General features: G+C 38.6%; 2 long non-coding RNA genes across 2 annotated transcripts; one reads left to right on the top strand and one right to left on the bottom strand.

The window, feature by feature from the left end:
• Window positions 1-1,944: 1,944 nt before the first annotated feature.
• Window positions 1,945-12,766, top strand: LOC130684094 (uncharacterized). Its single transcript, XR_008998233.1, has 2 exons — window positions 1,945-3,650; window positions 8,609-12,766. It is a non-coding gene; the product is annotated as an uncharacterized LOC130684094 (long non-coding RNA).
• Window positions 12,767-20,653: 7,887 nt separating this feature from the next.
• Window positions 20,654-21,773, bottom strand: LOC118931922 (uncharacterized). Its single transcript, XR_005032543.2, has 2 exons — window positions 21,500-21,773; window positions 20,654-20,696 (listed from the first exon to the last, which is right to left on the bottom strand). It is a non-coding gene; the product is annotated as an uncharacterized LOC118931922 (long non-coding RNA).
• Between the last annotated feature and the right edge of the window lie 394 nt (window positions 21,774-22,167).

Genomic DNA, 22,167 nt, shown 5'->3' with positions numbered 1-22,167 from the left:
CCTTTTTCCTTAAGCAATCTAAAAGTTTGTCAATTTTGTTGATCTTTGTGAAGATCCAAGTCTTGTTTTCATTGATTTTCTCTATAATTTTTCTATTCTGTATTTTGTTTATCTCTGCTCTAATCTGTTATTTCCTTTCTTTTGCTATTTTACTTTAGTTTTTCTTTTTCTACTTCAGGATATAAAGTTAGGTTATTGCTATAAAATATTTTAATGAAGCATTTATAGTGATAAATTTCCCTCTGAACACTACTTTTGCTGCATCCCATAAGTTTCAGTATACTGTTTTCATTTTTTTTGTCTCAAATATTTTCTAATTCCCCTTATGATTTCTTCTTGGATGCATTTGTTGTTTAAAAATGTTAGTTTCCACTTATTTGTGAATTTTCTACTTCTCCTTCTGCTATTGAATTCTAATTTCATTGTAATTGTAAAAGGTACTTTTTTATGATTTCAGCCTTATAAAATATATTAAGATTTGTTTTGTGATCTATATATACAAGGTTTATCCTGGAGGATGTAACATATACTTGAGAAACATGTGTATCCTACCCTTGCTGGGTGGAGTGTTCTGTACATGCCCATTCGGTCCAATTGGTCTATAGTGTTATTGAAGTCTTCCAACTGTTCCATTTGGTTGTTCTATCTACTATGGAAAGTAGTCTATTAAAGTACCCTACATTATTGTAGAGTTGTCTATTTCTCTCTTCAATTTTGTCAATATCTGCTTCATATATTTGGAGGTCTTGTGTTTGTTGCATATGTGTTTATAATTGTTATATCTTCCTGGTGAATTAACTTTTTTATCATTATGTAAACATTATATAATTGTCTCTTCTAACAGGTTTTCACTTAGTCTATTGTGTTTGATATTAACAGAGCTATCTTTGTTCTCTTTTTTTCTGTTTGCATGGGATATCTTTTCCCATCCTTTCACTTTAAACCTTTGTGTCCTTATATCTAAAGTGAATTTTTATAGTCCATATGTAGTAAGTCAAAAAGGCACTTAATAAACCCAACCTACCAAACCTCAGAGCTTAGCTTAGCCTACTTTAAACACACTCAGAACAATTACATTATCCTAAAGCTGGGCAAAGTCATCTAACACAGAAACTCTTTTATAATAAAGTGTTGACTATATCATGTTATTTATTGAATACTGTACTAAAGTGAAAAACAGAATGGTTGTATGGGTACAGAATAGTTGTAACTGTATCAGTTTTTCATTTTTGTGACTGCATGGCTGTCTGGGACCTGCAGCTCACAGCTGCTGCCCAGCATCACAAGAGTATTGTATCATGTATTGGTAGCCTGGGTAAAGTTAAAAATTCAAAATTTGAAGTTTGGTTCCTAAGAATGTGTATCACTTTTGCACCACTGTAAAATCAAACAGTCTTAAGTTGAACCATTGTTAGGTGGGGACTGTCTGTATTTTGGATCATGTTTTTAAATCCATTCTATCAATCTGTCTTTTAGTTGCAGTGTACACACCATTTACACTTAAAGTAATTACTACCAGGGAAGCACTAATCTTTACCATTTTGTTTTCTGCATGTCTTATAGCCTTTTTATCCCTTATTTCCTCCATCACTGCCTTCCTTTGTGTTAGCTGAGGTTTTGTAGAGACACATTTTGATTCCCTTTTCATTTGTTTCTATGTCTTTTCTATAGGTATTTTCTTTGTTGTTACCACAGGGATTAGACATAACATCCTAAAGTTATGATGATCATCTTAAATTAATACCAACTTAACATCAAGTGCAAAAGCTCTATTCCTTTACAGACCAGCCCCATCCCATCTGTTATTCATGTCCCAAATTATGTTTTTAACTATTCTGTACCAATGAGTGTAGATTTATAAATATTTTGATGCATCTGTCTTTTAGGTCCTATGGAAAATAGAAAGTGTAATTATGAACTAAAATTATGATAATACTGTTTTTTTTACGTTTGTGTGTTTACCATTACTAGAGAACTTTATATTTCCATATGGCCTTGAGTTCCTGTTTAGCATCCTTTAGTTTCAATTTGAAGGGCTTCTTTTAGCATTTCTTGTAGGCTGTATCTCTCACCTATGAAGGATATTTTTGCTGGTTATGAAGTTCCCCATTCTCATTTGACAGTTTACATTCTTTCAGTTCTTTAAACATATCATACACTGCCTTCCAGCCTGGAAGGTTTCTTCTGAAAATTTCACTGATGGTTTTATGGGGATCTCTTGTATGAGATGTGTCTTTCCTCTCTTGCTGCTTTCAAGATTCTCCTGTGTCTTTGACTTTTGACAGTCGGATTATGTCTCAGAATGGATCCTGTGTGTTTGGCTGTTTGAAGTTCATTGAGGTTATTTGTACATTCATGCCTTTCTTCAGTTTCAGGGAAGTTTTAGACATTATTTAGCCTCAAATCATCTCCATGCCCTTGCTCTCTCTTTTGGAACTCCCATAATGCTTACATTGAATTTTTCTAACTGCATAGAATAAGTAAATCCTGTATCAAGCAATTTTATTCAGTTGGAATTATTTGCAATCTAATATAGCAAGATAATAGCATTATTAGTGTGCAAAATGTTTATCTTTTTTTAATTGAATTATAGTTGACATACAAACTTATGCTGGTTTCAAGTATACAACACAGTGGTACAACAGTTCCCCCTATTAAATCCTCAACCTGACTAGTGCAGTTACTATCAGTCAGCATAAGATGTTAGAGAATCATTGGCTATATTCTCCATGCTGTACTCCAATCCCTGTCACCAACTTATGATTGAGAATTATTGTACCCCTTTATCCCCCTTTCCTTCCTCACCCACTCATCCCAACCCTTCCCCTGTTAACCACATCACTTCTCAGTTGTCTATGAGTCTACTTCTATTTTGTACCTTTTGTTTGTACCTTATTGTTCCACAATAAGTGAAATCATGTGGTATTTGTCTTTCTTTGCTTGGCTTATTTCACTTAGCATAATATGCTCTACATTCATTACTATTGTCACAAAAGGCAAGATTTTTCTTTTTCAAAGCTGAATATTCCATCTTGCATATGTACCACATCTTCTTTATGCATTCATCTATTGAAGGACACTTTAGTTGCTTCCATACCTTGGCTGTTGTAAATAATGCAGCAATAAACTTAGGGGAGCATGTATCTTTTTGAATCAGGGATTTTGTTTTCTTTGGGTAAATTCCTGGACGTGGGATTTCTTGGATGTATGGTATTTCTATTTTGGGTTTTTTGAGGAACCTTCATACTGCTTCTCCACAGTGTCTGCAACAACTGACATTCCCACCAACAGTGTAGGAGGGTTCCCGTTTCTCCACATCCTTGCCAACACTTGTTATTTCTTGTTTTTTGGATAGTCTTTGTCATGTATATCTGTCAGGCCCCTTCCCTGTCTCTGACCCACAGATGAGGGAAGAGACACGATTGTTCGTCGAAGACCTAAGGACCAGCCAGGGAACTCAAGGCGTGACAGCGCAACAGTGGTGCCGGAAAGGCAGCTCTCATATTTATTGATAAAATGGTTAACAATAGTAAGATTCTGTATTGGGGTCTCCATGCACAATCATTAATCAAGTCCAACTCTCAACAGTTTCAACCTTCTGACACATAATGAACAAATCCTCATGGTGAACAAATACAGAAACTGATTCGGTCTTGGCTACTGTTTCTGTCTTAACTACAAATCATGAACTATAAACCAACAATCAAGGCAAATGTGATTATACATATGGTTTTTATACTTTATAGTTAATATATGAATTGCCACATTTCCCCCCCCACTTTTTTTTAAATTAAAGAACTTTAAAGTAATGATTGTTGTAACTCAAATGAAAGGTCCACTTTTAATTTTTTAAGTATCAACTTAGCTGGACAAAAGCAGCAAAAAATGCCTCATATAAATGGGGGGACGAGGTTCTAAGCCTCGCCTCAGTTGGCCCCCACTTCCTCACCTGTGGGCCCTTTATGACTGTGCCTGTCTTAGGTTGTTCCTCCCACGAGGAATCTTACCCGTCTCTGGCTAACCAGCCATCTCTTTGGGCCACACAGGGGGTGAACATGCAGAAATAGGAGGCATTAAGAGTAAATGCTGATGTTTGTTTTCATACTCTCACTCTTATGTCCAGCCTTAATCACAGAAATCACAAAATACAAAGATTTAGTGCACAGACTTTCATGAGTAACAATACAAACAAAGGGCAAACATTTTTTAGACATCACTTCTGGGAAAGTAGCATAAGCATATATTGGTTTCAACAAACTGGTGACTATATGACGCATCCAGGCTATGAAGAGAGGAAGGCAAATACATAAAAGGAGCAGGCCTACAATTAATGGCCATATCAAATGAAACCAAGAAAACCAGTTAGGTAACTCAGGCATTTGTGAAAATTTATCAATGATATGATGAATATTGTCTAACTGATTCTGAATAGTTTGAGAAAAGTCAGACAAATTAAAACAACACACGCCTGGAAACTGTTCACATCCCATATGCTCTTTTTAACAATAGACAGTCTATAGTAGCGCGATCTTGAAGTACTGCAATTCGTACTTCTCCCAGTTCTTGGTTGAGTTCAGATAATACAGAAGCAGTCAGATTTGTTGTTTTACTGTATGCACAGGCCATCTTGGATATTTCATTCTGCATTCCTACGACGAGTCCTGGAACTGGCAAGATGAATGCAGCAGCGACAGCTACAGCAACAGGATCTAACAACTTCAAGTTGTCATCACAATCAGGTGGCAGGGCTCGAGAAACTTGTCTGTGTTTATATCCAGGATGGTCTATAAGAGCAGGGAGAATACATCCCACACCACAAACACCTTGATAATGTGAAGAAAAGGCTTGATGTTTTGTTATTGCATAAGAATACCCAGCCATTTGGAAGTCTATATCCAAAAGGCCATTTTACACGAATGGTAGAATTGCAGTAGGAAGGTATATGAGTGCAATTAATACATAGACATTCAGAAACTATAGTAGTACTGACAGGTAAGTTCAATTGAACTTCACAAGTAAGAACTTTAGGAGAGTTGAGTAATGTTATCAAAATTAAGCATGCATTAATTGCTGATTTGCAGTTAATTTTATCATATTGGGGAGTATTCCCCCTTTTTGTTTTAACAAATAATGTTTAAGAGTAAGATGATGACGTTCAATTAGAGCTTGACCTGTAGCACTGTAATATTATATAGCTGAAAAAATTTCTTTAGCATAGAGGAGAGGTAAACTGGAGTGTTGTCAGTTTTTATGGTGGCAGGAACACCTAGTACTGCAAATGCTTCTAAAAGATGAGTAATAACATGATGAGATCATTCTCCTGTTAAAGTTGTTGCCCATGAAGCGAACAATAAGTATCAATGGAAACATGAACATGTTTAAGAGTTCCAAATTCAGGAACAATAGTAACATCCATCTGCCATAGGCGTTAGGGCGCATTCCCCTGGGAACAGTTCCTGCTTGTAAATGAGGAGAATTAATTTGAGAACAGGTTGGGCAAGAATTCAAAATATTTTGAGTTTCAGATGCAGAGAGAGAAAAACGTTTCTGTAAGGTGAAGGAAGGAGCATGAGTTAGGTCCTGATATCGTTGAGCTGGTGAGTAATTAACTAAAGAAACAAGCTTATCTACTTTCTCATTATACTATAATAAAGGACTTGGTAAATTAGAATGTGATTGTATGTGAGTGATGAAAAAGGGATGTAGGCGTTGATGGATACACGCCTGTAATTGAGAAAATAAAGTGTTAATAGGAGATTGTGTAGTGCCCGATGTTGCAGTTTCTAATAGAGGAACAGAAAAGGCAGCATAAGCAGAGTCAGTAACAATATTGAGAGGACCTGGAAAATCTTGCAGAGCTTGCAATACAGCATATAATTCATTTTGTTGTGCAGAAGTAAAAGATGTTTGAAAAGTTTTTGACAAACCAGAACAAGTTGTATAGGCTGCTTTAAACGATTTTGTACCATCTGTAAAACAGGTAACAGTATTTAATAATGGATTAGGAGAAGTTTTTTGAGGAAGGATCCATTGATGGCGCTGAAAAAAGGAAAATAATTTATTCTTAGGGTAATGACAGTCAATAATTCCTAAAAAATCTGAAAGTGCAATTTGCCAATGAGTATTTTCTTGAAATACTTGCATAATATTTTGTTTAGATAAGGGAAGAATAATGGAGTGAGGGTCTTGACCAATCATCTGTCTTAGTCTCTGTTGTCCTTTAAGGATAATGGAGGCTACTTTGTCAATGTAAGGTTTTAAGGAAGGTTTAGTTTGATACTGCAAAAATATCCATTCTAACCAATGGTCACATTGACAGAGCAATCCTGTAGGAGAATGAGGAGTAAAATAAATTAATAAAAGTAATGGTTTATGTAAGTCAATTCTTGATAATTGAGCTTTTTGAATATGTTGTTCTGTCCACTTAAGTTCTTCCTCAGCTTTTGAGGTTAAGTCTCTAGGAATATTAAGATCTTGGGGTCCTTTTAAGGTATTGAAAAGATGTTGTAGTTTATAAGTAGGAATTCCTAATAATGGTCAGATCCAATTAATATCTCCTAAGAGCTTTTGAAAATCATTTAAAGTTTTAAGATGATCTCTCCTAATCTGAATTTTCTGAGGGATTATTGAATTTTCTTGAATTTTATTCCCCAAATAATTCATTGGGTATTTGTATTTTATCTGGGACTATTTGTAATCCCCATTGTTTTAATTCAGTTTCAGTCTCATTGAGAATATTGGTAAGAGATAGATGTTTAGGTAGGGCTATGAGAATATCATCCATATAATGAATGATAAAAGCTGAGAGCCATTTTTCACATATAGGCTGAAGAGCTCTATGCACATAACTATGACAAATTGTAGGGCTATTTAACATTCCTTGAGGAGTACTTTCCACTGGAATCTTTCTGAAGGTGCCTGCAAATTTAAAGAAGGAACAGTAAAAGCAAACTTTTCCCTGTCTATTATGGCTAAAGGAATTGTAAAAAAACAATCTTTAAGATCAATTATACCCATGTTCCAGTCTTTTGGAACCATAGCCAGAGAAGGGAGGCCTTGTTGTAAAGGTCCCATAGGTTTAAGAACTGCATTAATTTGTCTTAAGTCTTGTAAAAGTCTCCAATTTCCTGATTTCTTTTTTCTAACAAATACAGGAGAATTCTACGGGCTTGTGGAAAATTCTTTGTATCCAACTACTACATATCATCGTACCCAGCTTGTCTTTCTATCTGCAGCCAATCTCTTTGTCCTGCTAGTTGTTCAGCAGTTATAAGAATTGGAGGATTGGCATGCTGATTTCTCAAAGCTTGTGCTTTTGCTTCCTCATACCACAACATTTTAAATTGTAAAAACTCAGAAGAGTCTAAACAAGTAGGAGCTAATAAATCCCAATCGTGAGGAATCATCCTTTACTGTTCTGCTAACCCCCTCAAGAGACCCACAACATATGGAGAATTAGTACCATAAGAAAAAATAGCTTGCTTAAAGTCTTTTAATGTCTTGTAAGGAACAGGAGTATAAAGTGCTTTGACCCCTCCTTGTGGAAAATCAGGATCCTCACCTGGCCCAACAGCAGTTAAATTAACTGGCACTACTAAGGATGTCAGATAAGCATCTATATCTCCCTCTCTCTGGGCTTTACGTATTCCTGCCACGAAGGCAGGCGTAGCAGGAACAGAGACTGGGGATATTTTACGATGAGAGGAACAAACAGAACTCTCATCATCAGTCTCTGAAGAAGAGGAAGAGGAGGACGAAGAGGAGTCAGGTGGATGTGGGGATGAAGATCGCTTACTTGATTTTTCCACATCATCTAAGAGTTCTCTCTCGCACTCTTGTGTATCTGACTTGATTTCAGACAGTGGAGGAGTTTGCAAGGGCTGCAAGGCGAGAGTGATCAAATTAAATAAAGACCAAACAGGCTCAGGGATGACATTTCCCTGTCTGTGGGCTTTTTAAAAATCTCTTACTACATTATCCCAATCAGCCTGTATTAAGTGTCCCTTGTGGTGGTAACCAATAACAATATTTTTAAAATATATTTATAGAGTTGAGCAAAATCTTTTTTAGTAGTTTTCACTATTGATGTTTTTAGGAGGACACGGAGTAATTTTAAATAATCCTCCGGTTTAGCTGGTTTAGTTTCAGTTTGGCCCATTATAGTGTCCCTGACGTCTAGATCCTGTTCCCTATGCGCGCTTTCCCAGGAATCTTACCGGATCGACGATCTTCGGTGCTTTCCCTGCCTATGAATCACAAGTGCTGCTGAGCAGAGGTTCTCCTTCCTTAGTTTTGACTGTCTTTCAGGTCCCTGTTCGGGCGCCACTTGTCAGGCCCCTTCCCTGTCTCTGACCCACAGATGAGAGAAGAGACACGATTATTCATCAAAGGCCTAAGGACCAGCCAGGGAACTCAAGGCGTGACAGCACAACCATGGTGCCGGAAAGGCAGCTCTCATATTTATTGATAAAATGGTTGTTAACAACAATAAGATTTTGTATTGGGGTCTCCATACACAATTATTAATCAAGTCCAACTCTCAACAGTTTCAACCTTCTGACACCTAACGAACAAATTCTCATGGTGAACAAATAAAGAAATTGATTAGGTCTTGGCTACCTGTCTTAACTACGAATGATCATGAACTATAAATAATCAAGGCAAATGTGATTACACATATGGTTTTTATACTTTAGATTATATTTAATATATGAATTCCCACAATATCTAATTGGTATATCTCTTCATGGATATTTTCTGGAGATTCACTTGGTTTCTCTAAATGGGCCCTGTTTTCATGTTTCTTTGTATTGGTGATCTTTTGTTGAAATTTGGGTATTTGAAGAAACAGGTAACTCCTAGTTTTAGGAGGTTTATAAGGAAGCCCTTCATAGGAACAGCCTGAGGTATAAATAACCTTAAGTTTTACATCTTTCCTGGCCATACATCCTTTTTGGCCTATGTATGTGTTTTTTTTTTCTTATTCATTTTTATTGATCTGCTTTTAGGTATTTGATTTCCTAAGAGTCTCATCATGCTCTTCTCAGTGCCTTAGATGTTCTGTATTCCTCTTCCTGTAATGTCTTAGGTGTTTGTGCATCTGTAGTTCCTTGTGATTTTTGTGCACTGTGGCACCCATCAACTGCCTTCTATGGTTTCTAAGCTTAGAATCAAACTATGCCACGGTTCCTAGTCTAAGATCCTATTCAGGTGAATTGGAGCCTACAGATAGGTCAGTCCACTGCAAACAAGTTCCAGTCTTTTCTTTCCATTTCAGAGAACTGAGAATTGGGTCATTTCTTCCCAGCTGTGGCATGTCATCTTGCAGAGGAGGTTGGGCAAGGGCACATAAAAATCTGCAGAATTTCCCACCATTTTGAATGCAGTTTTTCCCTGGTTGGGTATTCACTTGGTTACTTCAGATAGCTGATTTCCAGAGCTCCTATAAAGTTGTTTTACCAGCTGGTAGTTTATTTTTTGTTTCTCTGCGGAACAAGGGACCACAATTTGCTCATATGCCATTTTGCTGTAAATTGACTTTTGGTATTTACTATGCCCTCTGCCTTCATCATTGATATAAATATTAGTGAGATGCCTGCATTACTAATTATGTATGTTAAAATAACCATTATGCAAGAAAAGAGGCAATGATGAGGCAGGAGTACATTCCCAAAATAGTGTGTGAAAAAGAAACAATCTATCACACTGTGGGGGGGTGGGGGGGAAGTACCAAGTAGATTCTTTTTCTTTCTATACTTGTTGCTTCTCTCACAACAGAAAATGGTACATCTTCCAGATTATGAATATTCTTACAAGGTTAGGAAAAATTTTAAACAAGTTTTAATTATTTAGATATAGTTATTAATTAGATTTTAAATCTACAATGTGCTCTGTTCTTTCTGTCCTCTATAGTTGCCACACAGTCCAGATTTTGCACCTACAGTCATCTACACTTAGTCTTCTCTTCAAGTAAATACTATCCATCCTTATAGGCTCACATCAAACTCCATTGCTTTCTAGAATTGGTCTCTGAATGCTTAAGCTTACACTGCTCCTTGTCTTCTTTGTATTCTTCTTATAGGAAGTTACAAACTCGAACATTTAGCTACTTAAGAGAGTTGAGAGGGAACCTTCAGTTAGTAGTGCAGTTACTGTTGTGACCCAGTGTCTATCGCCCAGGTTAAAACAAAAAGAAAACACACTAGAAATTCTTGTTCTAAGACCCTGCAATGCTAGAAAGGATGTAGAGACCAGGGAACTGGAAATGGGCCATCATGTTGCGAAGGGACACTTTAAGAAGTGTCCACAGTGGAGAGCTAAGGGAAGGAAGAATAATGAGGACTTGAGGGAAGGTCTAGGGCTGAAGAGTTGCCCATGGTTTTGTTGAGCACCATATTCTTTCCCATAAGCATTACTTTCATCTCAGATTTCTATATGTATATTGCTTTAATTTCATGTACCCAGCATATGAAATCAAATCTTCTTGGTTGTATGAAGATGAACTCATAATTCTGTCTGTGAAGTAATGTATTAGTTCAGGCAGGAGTAAGATTCCTTCCTTCTTTCTGAAAGGTGAAAGCCAGGTATTACATGCAAGAGTTTGATATATACTTTCCCACCTTATTGGCATATTTTGCACCCTGACGTACACATTAAATGACACAAAGCTTTAGGGATTACTTAGAAGATAGATGAATCCTATAATTCTAATTAAAATGTTTCTAATGTTCTTTGAAAATGCTTCAGTGAAAGGTGGTCACTCAGAATTCTTAATTTTATTCCAATACTGAGGAAAGCAACCACTCAAAAAGAATGTACTGAACCCCCTTCAGTGATTGGAGAGGTCCGAGATTAACCTTGAGAACCAAAAACATGAAAAGGTTTGCGTGAAGTGCACACTGTAACCCAGCATGATTTAAATTATAAAATTATATTGTTGACTAAAATTATGCAAACCACGGGCAATGCAAATTATAAGTGAATTAGGAGCTGTGGGCAGAATCTTGAAAGATTGGAGTTGTTACATATATACATCCTAAGCAATACCGTAGGTTTGATGTGAGTTTTTTTGTTTTCCAGTGACTGTTAGTGCAAATCCCCTTAATGTATTTTGCATGATGTAGCGCCTGAATTTTAACAGCAAGTAGAAAAAAATTTTTTAACATAAGAGTTAAAAGTTACCCTTTTCACTTAACTTCGTTGTATGGTACAAACAATCGCTTCCTGGGATCCTGGGCAACTAGACCCCAAGAGGGAGATCCAGTAATTGAGCCCCTCCGACCCCTGGAAAGTGGGTTTTGTGCGCACCCTTGTCAGAGACAATTGGAGAGTTTTGTCTTTCCTTTCGGCTATTACGCATTTGGTTTAGTTTAGACCCAGCTACTTCTACTCTAACCAAAAAAACCCAGAGTCCCACACTCAGGGTCTAAGGACCTCTGAGCCCTGACAGACAGCCCCAAAGACCTCCTGCTTCCTGCCCTCCAGCTCCTCTCGCACCGCCACGCAGCCGCTCGGGTGCAGAGGAGCCCGAACCTCCGGCTGCACCAGGACGCTGAGGCATCCAGGACGGTTATGGCCCAGGGGCCCCGCCTGTGGCTAGCCCTGCCCCTTCCCCAAAGGCTGGAGCCCCGGCAGGGGCCGCGATGACGGGCGTGCTGCCACTCACGTGTCCACACTGCTGGCTGTCCGCGACCACGTTGCTGGCGACAGTCTTGGTGGCGGCGACGCTGGCCTTCTCGGAGCAGGCACTGAAGTACAGCTCCATGGCCGCCCCAGGCCGGCTCTGCCCCTCTGTCACCTTCCCTGGAGCTAGCCCTCCATCCTGACCTGACCGGAAATGGCCAGTACTCTGCATCCTCGAGGCTCCTCCCTTGCAGCCTTCTAGGCTCGGAACTGGGACAATGGGGGACGGGGGTGTTGGCGCAGAAGGGTGACGTCCCACCTCCTGCCCCCTCCCGGCCTGGCCCCCCCTCGCAAGTGAGACCTGAGGGCATCAGAGCTGGGAAGGAAGTCCTGTTGGCCTGCTCCAGAGGGTCATGGTCCGAAGTGTCATTTCTCTGGGAAACCCAACTCCCCTAAGTTAAACCAAACTGAAAATAAAACATATAAAAGTTTGCTGGGGGAGAGGGGTAAGCTGGCTAATTTCAACTCTCTTTATCAAAACATTAGTACTGAGTTTGGAGTGAGACTTAAAAGGAAGCTTTCCTATAAGATTTGTGGATGAATTTGGAAGTCAAAAGTTTCAGCCAGGATGATTTTGGTTATCCTTGCAGCCAGTGTCCTTGTCTCATGTAGAAAATCTTTATTGGGTATTATTTCCATTTCACATTCTTGTAGAACTTTGCTATGCACTGTGTCAATAACGTTTTGAACTATACCTCTCTCCCCTGGGAGCAAACACAATTGTTCCTCGGCATTCTCTAGAATGCTAACTTGAGCTTTTGAGAATTCCTCTGCTATCGAATGTATGAGTTTTTCAGCTTTATCAAACAGTTCATTTTCTGAATCTTTTACATAAAATCACTGCCTCCTTTCTTCACCAAAATATGTATATGAACAAGGTAATGAATTTCCATCCACAAATGGCTGATGTTGCTGACGTGTTTAATGATAACACCTGCTACTCTATCAATAAGAACATCATTATCGCTTGTGGTGTTTTGCTCAACTAATTCTTGAGACTCAGAGTTTTGTGAAATATTTTTTAATACTGAGTCAACAAGATGCTGAACATCATCTTTTGACTAAACAAACTTGGTTTCTTCTTTATCTTTTGAAAATCGAATTTCATGTTGGGAAATTTTTGTCCTAATGTCAGTGATCATATTTGAAGCAATTTTATTGAAATTCAATCTTCATCTGTCTTTTGTGGTTTCTTTGTTTGGAACAATGGTAGATTCAGAAGAAAAGATTCTAGATAATAGTACTCTGATCATGTCTTCTAAAAATGTGTCTGGTAGCAAGGTGTGATATGGAGATAAACTCTGACATGGCTTGGTAGATTTACTGATGTTACTAAGAATGTCCTGAACAATGATTTTAGCTGTTGAAATAGAACAGGAAGATGAGGACAAATCCCCAGAAAACAGTGGATGAAGAAAGTAACCTGAAATAGCTGCTATGATTAAATTGGCAATATTGTCTGCAAAAATACCACTGTCTTCAGACTCTTTACAAACCTCAGGGTCTATGTTTTAAACCCCATGCTGTTTTAAAACATTTCTATAAACTGAGGTGACAACTTAATCCACAATATCTGTATCTACAGAAGGATAAGGCCGCTCTTTATCATGACATAGAATGCGAATTTTGGCTTTGTCCACATGGTTATTTATAGAGCATACTATTTTTTGGGTCATGTTTTCCAGCTCAATTTCAGTGTTATGCTTTTGGACTGAAAATCTTTGAAAAAAGTCTGGCAACAATTTCCCCAACAAAAGTATCAGGGTCAGTACATGAGGGTGAAGGCATCTGGGGTCTAGATGACTCTGTGACTTCATTGAGAACCTGATTAACCATAGGTGATACTGCATACAATGGAGTCCTTGATTGAGGTAAACCTTCTCCACTCCAAAATGGTTGAAGATGAGGAGGAGCCAAGATCGTAGCATGAGTAGTTCATCGGAAATCTCCTCCCCAAAACATATATATTTTTGAAAATACAACAAATACAACTATTCCTAAAAGAAACACCAGTAGATATAGTACAACAGCCAGGATACATCTACATGTGAGAACTCAGCATCACATGAAGGGGGTAAGATATAAGCCACAGTCCAGTGGGACCCCAAGGCACCCCATCTCAGAACCCGGCAGGAAGAAAGCAGTTGGCAGGGAGGGAGTGAAAGCCCAGGACAGCTAAACAACCAGCTCTAGAAATACGCACCAGGAGTGCAGACACGGTGCACGGGGCGCTGGATATTAAAGAAAGAGAAAAGCAAAACCTGTAAGTAGTTCCCTGCAACCGGCCTCCCTGAGACAAAAGAAAAGTGAGTGATTTTTGCAAGTCTTAAAGGGACAGGGACCCCACAGCTGGACGAAGTCATCCCAATACACGTACCCTAGCACCTGGGAATCTGGGGAACTCTAGGAAACCTAACCCACTGGGCACCAGCGCAGCTCTAAAGTCCCTCATGGCGATAAGTAGCCTGCCAGTTGTTCCCCCTACCAGCACGGAACCCGACACACCGGCACAGTAGTGGGAGAGCGGCAGCGGGTGCCGGGGGAGGTGGCGCAAGAGGGGACCGGGAGTGCCCTGTGTGAGCACACGGCGGCAGCAGCTAAGCAGTCAAAGGCCAGACCGCGTGGGCAGCAGCAGTGGTGACAGAGCAATCCGCATAAGCGGCAGTGCCAGTGGGAGCTGGGAGCAGCCGGTGAGAGCTTGTGGAGGCAGCACCAGAGGGGACCGGGAGTGGCCTGCACAAGCCCACAGCAGTGGCGGCCGAGTGGCACGGGAACAGCCTGGAAGAGGCCCACGCAAGCCAATGGCAGCACCAGAGGGGCCCAGGAGCAGCACGTGGGAGTCAGTGGTGGTAGCAGGGAGCAGCCCAGGAATAGCTGTACACCGAGCAGCCGCCCAGAATCTCAGCCCAGCGCACAGCCGCCCAGGGCAGACCCAAAAGACACTGCCGGCACACAGATGCCCGGCAGGAGCGCCGCTTTCGCACAAGAGCGCACCCAGTGCACTTGTTCCTCCCCGCAGGGCTCTGCACTACTCTGACAGAGACACTGCCCACAGCAGCTTGGGGATTAACCCGGAAGCTGCTCCAGAGTGTGGGTAACCGACACAGGCAGTGGAGAAGGGCCAAGGTGACCAGTAAGCAGAAAAGGACTTTGTTCTCCCAGCTGACACACACGCTACTGACCTACAGTTACCTCTATCACCATGAAAAGGCAGAAGAATTCAGTCCAGTCCAAAACAGTCCAGACAACCCCTGAGAGAGGGCCAGGGGAGATAGACCTAGCCAATCTCCCTGAAACAGAATTCAAAATAAAGGTCAAAACCATGCTGATGGATCTTCAGAGAAATATGCAAGAGTTAAGGGATAACGTCAGGAAAGAAATTACAGAAATGAAACAATTTCTGGGATGACCAATCCAAACGGAACAATATTTGCATTACAGTGGTACAGGAAGAAGAAGAGAGATAAAAAAGGATAGAAAGTGTCTTTGAAGAAATAATTGCTGAAAGCTTCCCCAAACTGGGGGAGGAAATAGTTGCACAGACTACGGAAGCACACAGAACTCCCAACAGAAAGGACTCAAAGAGAACAACACCAAGACACATAATAATTAAAATGGAAAAGATAAAGGACAAGGACAGAGTATTAAAGGCAGCTAGAGAGAGGAAAAAGCTCACCTACAAATGAAAACCCATCAGGATATCATCAGACTTCTCAACAGAAACCTTACAGGCCAGAAGAGAATGGCATGATATATTTAATGCAATGAAACAGAAGGGCCTTAAAGCAAGAATATTGTACCCGGAACGATTATCATTTAAATATGAAGCAGGGATTAAATAATTCCCAGACAAGAAAAAGTTGAGTATATTTGCCTCACACAAACCACCTTTACAGAGTATTTTAGAGGGACTGCTATAGATGGGAGCACTCCGAAGGCTAAATAGATGTGAGAATAGAAAATAAAATCACAGCAAAGAAAGCAGACCAACCAAATAATAACTAAAGACAAAAAATAAAATCAACTACCCACAAATGCAGTCAAAGGAAACACAAAACAGCAAAGAACAAAACATCCAACATATGAGGAATGGAGGAGGAGGAATAAGAAGGGAGAGAAATAAAGAATCACCAGACAGTGTTTATAATAGCTCAATAAGCAAGTTAAGTTAGACAGTAAGATACTAAAGAAGATAACCTTGAACCTTTGGTAACCATGAACCTAAAGCCTGGAAATGGCAATAAGTACATAACTTTCAATAATCACCCAAAATGTAAATGGACTAAATGCACCAATCAAAAGACACAGAGTAATAGAATGGATAAAAAAGCAAAACCCATCTATATGCTGCTTACAAGAGACTTACCTCAAACCCAAAGACATGCACAGACTAAAAGTCAAGGGATGGATTAACATATTTCATGCAAACAACAGGGAGAAAAAAGCAGGTGTTGCAATACTAGTATGAGACAAAATACACTTCAAAACAAAGAAAGTAACAAGAGACAAATAAGGACATTACATAATGATGAAGGGATCAGTCCAACAAGAGGATATAACCATTATAAAAATATATACACCCAATATAGGAGCACTAGCATATGTGAAACAAATACTAACAGAACTAGAGGAAATAGAATGCAATGCATTCATTTTGGGAGACTTAAACACACCACTTACTCCAAAGGATAGATCCACCAGACGGAAAATAAGTAAGGACACAGAGGTGCTGAGCAGCACACTAGAACAGATGGACCTAATAGACATCTACAGAACTCTACATCCAAAAGCAACAGGATACACATTCTTCACAAGTGCACATGGAACATTCTCCAGAATAGACCACATACTAGGCCACAAAAAGAGCCTCGGTAAATTAAAAAAGACTGAAATCCTAAAAACCAACTTTTCAGACCACAAAGGTATAAAACTAGAAATAAATTGTACAAAGAAAGCAAAAAGGCTCACAAACACATGGAGGCTTAACAACATGCTCCTAAATAATCAATGGATCAACAAACAAATTAAAATAGAGATCCAGCAATATATGGAAACAAATGACAACAACAACACAAAGCCCCAACTTCTGTGGCACGCAGCAAAAGCAGTCTTAAGAGGAGAATATATAGGAATCCAGGCATATTTAAAGAAGGAAGAACAATCCCAAATGAATAGTCTAATGTCAAAATTATCGAAATTGGAAAAAGAAGAACAAATGAGGCCTAAGGTCAGCAGATGGAGGGACATAATAAAGATCAGAGAAGAAATAAATAAAATTGTGAAGAATAAAACAATAGAAACAATCAATGAAACCAAGAGCTGGTTCTTTGAGAGAATAAACAAAATAGATAAGCCTCTAGCTAGACTTATTAAGAGAAAAAGAGAATCAACACACATCAACAGAATCAGAAATGAGAAAGGAAAAATCACGATGGACCCCACAGAAATACAAAGAATTATTAGAGACTACTATGCAAACCTATATGCTAACAAGCTGGAAAACCTGGGAGAAATGGACAACTTCCTAGGAAAAAAACAACCTTCCAAGACTGACCCAGAAAGAAAAGAAAATCTAAACAGACCAATTACAAGCAATGAAATTGAAGCGGTACTTTAAAAAACTACCCAAGAACAAAACCCCTGGGCCAGAAGGATTTACCTCGGAATTTTATCAGACATACAGAGAAGACATAATATCCATTCTCCTTAAAGCTTTCCAAAAATAGTAGAGGAGGGAATACACCCAACCTCATTCTATGAAGCCAACATCACCCTAATACCAAAACCAGGCAAAGACCCCACCAAAAAAGAAAACTACAGACCAATATCCCTGATGAACGTAGATGGAAAAGTACTCAACAAAATATTAGCAAAGCGAATTCAAAAATACATCAAAAGGATCATACACCATGACCAAGTGGGATTCATCTCAGGGATGCAAGGACGGTACAATATTTGAAAATCCATCAACATCATCCACCACATAAACAAAAAGGACAAAAACCACATGATCATCTCCATAGATGCTGAAAAAGCATTTGACAAAATTCAACACCCATTCATGATAAAAGCCCTCAACACAATGGGTATAGAGGCCAAGTACCTCAACATAATAAAGGCCATATATGATAAACACATAGCCAACATCATACTGAACAGCGAGAAGCTGAAAGCTTATCCTCTAAGATTGGGAGCAAGACAGGGATGACTCTATACCCACTGTTACTCAACATAGTACTGGAGGTCGTAGCCATGGTAATTAGACAAAACAAAGAAATACAAAGAATCCAGATTGGTAAAGAAGAAGTTAAACTGTCACTATTTGCAGATGACATGATATTGTACATAAAAAACCCTAAAAACTCCACACCAAAACTACTAGAGCTAATATCCGAACTCAGCAATGTTGCAGGATACAAAATTAACACACAGAAATCTGTGGCTTTCATATACACCAACAATGAACTAATAGAAAGAGAAATCAGGAAAACAATTCCATTCACAATAGCATCAAAAAGAATAAAATACCTAGGAATAAACCTAACCAAGGAGGTGAAAGACCTACACCCTGAAAACGATAAGACACTCTTAGGAGACATTAAAGAGGACACTAACAAATGGAAACTCATCCCATGCTCCTGGCTAGGAAGAATTAATATCGTCAATATGGCCATCCTGACCAAAGCAATATACAGATTTGCTGCAATCCCTGTCAAATTACCAACAGCATTGACTCTTCAACGAACTGGAAAAAATAGTTCTAAAATTCATATGGAACCACCAAATACCCCGAATAGCCAAAGCAATCCTGAGAAGGAAGAATAAAGCAGGGGGGATCTCACTTCCCAAGTTCAAGTTCTACTACAAAGCCACAATAATCAAGACAATTTGGTACTGGCACAAGAACAGACCCATAGACCAATGGAACAGACTGGAGAGCCCTAATATAACCCCAAAATATATGGTCAATTAATATATGACAAAGGAGCCATGGACATACAGTGGGGAAATGACAGCCTCTTCAACAGCTGGTGTTGGCCTAACTGGACAGCTACATGCAAGAGAATCAAACTGGATTATTGTTTAACCCCATACACAAAAGTAAACTCGAAATGGAGTAAAGACTTGAATGTAAGTCATGAAACCATAAAACTCTTAGAAGACAATATAGGCAAACATCTCCTGAATATAAGCATGAGCAAATTCTTCCTGAACCCATCTCGTCAAGAAAAGGAAATAAAAGCAAAAATGAACTTATGGGACTACATCAAACTAAAAAGTTTTTGTACAGCAAAGGGTATCATCAACAGAACAAAAAGGCATCCTACAGTATGGGAGAATATATTTGTAAATGACATATATGACAAGGGGTTAACATCCAAAATATATAAAGAACTTACACACCTCAACACCCAAAAAGCAAATAACCTGATTAACAAATGGGCAGAGGATATGAAGAGATGGCTCTCCAAAGAAATTCAGATGGCCAACAGACACATGAAAAGATGCTCCACATCGCTAATCATCAGAGAAATGCAAATTAAAACCACAATGAGATATCACCTCACACCAGTAAGGATGGCCAGCATCAAAAAGACTAAAAACAACAAATGTTGGCGAGGATGCAGAGAAAGGGGAACCCTCCTACACTGCTGGTGGGAATGTAAGCTAGTTCAACCATTGTGGAAAGCAATATGGAGGTTCCTCAAAAACGTAAACATAGAAATACCATTTGACCCCGGAATCCAACTTCTTGAAATATACCCAAAGAATACAGCTTCTCAGATTCAAAAAGACATATGCACCCCATGTTCACTGCAGCACTTTTTACAATAGCCAAGATATGGAAGCAACCTAAGTGTCCATCAGTAGATGAATGGATAAAGAAGATGTGGTACATATACACAATGGAATACTACTCAGCCATAAGAAGAAAACAAATCCTACCATTTGCAACAGCATGGATGGAGCTAGAGGGTATTATGATCAGTGAAAAAAGCCAGGTGGAGAAAGACAAGTACCAAATTATTTCACTCATATGTGGAGTATAAGAACAAAGAAAAACTGAAGGAACAATACAGCAGCAGAATCACAGAACCCACGAATGGACTAACAGTTACCAAAGGGAAAGGGACTGGGGAGGATGGTTGGAAGGGAGGGATAAGGTTCGGAAGAAAGGGGCATTACAATTAGCATGTATAATGTGTGGGGCGTATGGGGCGGACTGTACAACACAGAGAAGACAAGTAGTGATTTTACAGCATCTTACTATGCTGATGGACAGTGACTGTGAAGGGGTATGTGGGGGAACTTGTTGAAGGGGGGAGCCTAGTAAACAATATTCTTCATGTAATTGTAGATTAATGATACCAAAATAAAAAAAATTCAGTATGTTGGTAAATATTGGCATATGAATTTCACCTTTCGAACAACTCATTAAAGAAAAACAAAAATCTAATGAAGAAATAAATTGGGTTTTCTTCAGCTATTTATTTCCCACCTTGTGGATTCTTAACTTTAGCCAGAAAGTTGAGAAAATAACCCTGAAGAATTCAAGTCTCTGTCAGATGCTGGTATCTGTCTTGCTTAAATGCCTGGGGGCCCTAACAAGCTGGAAATCCTGGGGCAGAGAAATGATTTCCAACTTTAGTGTTACACCCTAGCATGTCTGCAGTGATCTCTAGAGAATTCATTCATGTATTTATTTAAAATATATTTTTAGTCAAAACATGTAACATTACGCTTTGTAGTACTTTTAGTAAGCTAAGATATGTTGCAATAACAACTTGACTGAAATTAAAATGTGCGAATTCCAGGAAGGGTAGGGATAGACTGCAGTGTCAATAGTATCAATAGTACTTTAACCCCTAGACTACAGTTCATCACAAAGATGGAGGGTCAACCCATGCAGCTACAGGACTCTATTCTTTCTTCTATTTAACAGTATTACAGTTTTTCATTTTCTTACTTCTATTATCAAAAGTACTTGGATTTTTAGTTATCACCCCAGCTTTCTACATGGTACAAAATTAAAGAGAAAAACATTCATCAGTAACTTCTTCTGAAAAGGATTTTGCCTTCTATCAATCAACTAAATTAATACAGATATTTTTTCCCCTCTAACTCTCATGAAAATTGTCTCAGAGACTATATATATTACCAACTACCTAGGATACCTTCCACACAGATTTCAAATTTAACTAGTTCAAAACTGAGTTCAATTTATAACCATTTGCTCCTCTTCTACTATTCTATAATTTGTTTAAGATACAGTAATCCATTCAGTGGTTGATTCTGATTTTTAGAATCATTCAGTTTGCTTCAGGGAGATACCATTCAACCCATTCCAATCCAAGTAATGTTTAATGAATGCAATTCTTAGAATAAAAGTAAAATCAATCACCCACACTATTTTACTGTAACAACATTAACATTTTTTTGTGTCTCTCTGCCCCACAAGACCATGAGTCCTCAAAGGGAGTGATTATGTCTTACACATCTTTGTATTCTATGTGTCCCAGTTCCCTCATTTTCCCTTCCTGTGGGCTTAACACAGTGTTCAGCCAATGGTAGAGCTCAATAAATGCTAGATATTATCATTATAATTGCTAAATGTCTGTCTTAGTTTCTGCTAAATTACATAATGAAATTAGCCTAAAGATGGCCCAACAATTTCAGGGAAAAGGACTGGTTTCATAAGGAGGCCCTAATATCCTTAACCAGTCAATACCATGATAGTGAAGGAGGTTTATAATACTGAAAGTTAGCCAGATAAATGAATAATCATCATAGAAAAGTTTGAGACATAATTTTATACCTTTTGTTCAGTGCCATTATTTTCATTTGGTTGACAAACCACTGAAGTTACTGATTTTTTGGCAACATTCTTTGAACTACTTAGAGATGGATGTATAGCATTTGCTGTAGGTCCTAAAAGTAAATTAAAAACAAACACCTAAATGTTTTTAAACAACTTATTAAAGTATAGTGGAAGTATGGTAATTACTTAAAATGGTTTTATCCATGTAAAAATATGTCTACAACTGTGAAACGATCACTGCAATTAAAATAACATTTCTAATACCCTAAAAGTTTTCTCATCCACCTTTTTAATAGGTCCATCTCTTTCCTTCCATCCCCTGACAACACTGCTTTGTTCTCTCTCACAGAACATTACTTTACATTTTCTAAGCTCTTACATGAGTAGAATATATGGTATGTACTTTTTTCCCCTGGCTTCTTTCACTCAAAGTCACATATTTTAATTTGGTCCTTTTTCTTTCTGAGATGTATTCCATTGTGTTGATACGTCACAATTTTTTTTTATCCATTCACCTGTTGTTTGGGTTGCTATGTTGTAGAAATTGGCAGCTTGCTCAAAACTTTCCATGGAAATACAAAGGACTTGAATAACCAAGTCAACCTAGAAGAACAGCAAATGTTGGAGCACTCAAATAGCCAAATTTCAAGACTTTTAAAGCTATA

The sequence above is a fragment of the Manis pentadactyla genome, chromosome 6 (assembly GCF_030020395.1).
Source record: "Manis pentadactyla isolate mManPen7 chromosome 6, mManPen7.hap1, whole genome shotgun sequence".
NCBI classification, from domain to species: Eukaryota; Metazoa; Chordata; class Mammalia; order Pholidota; family Manidae; genus Manis; species Manis pentadactyla.
The sequence above is the reverse complement of the archived record's forward strand: the minus strand, read 5'-3'. Positions and strand labels throughout refer to the sequence as shown.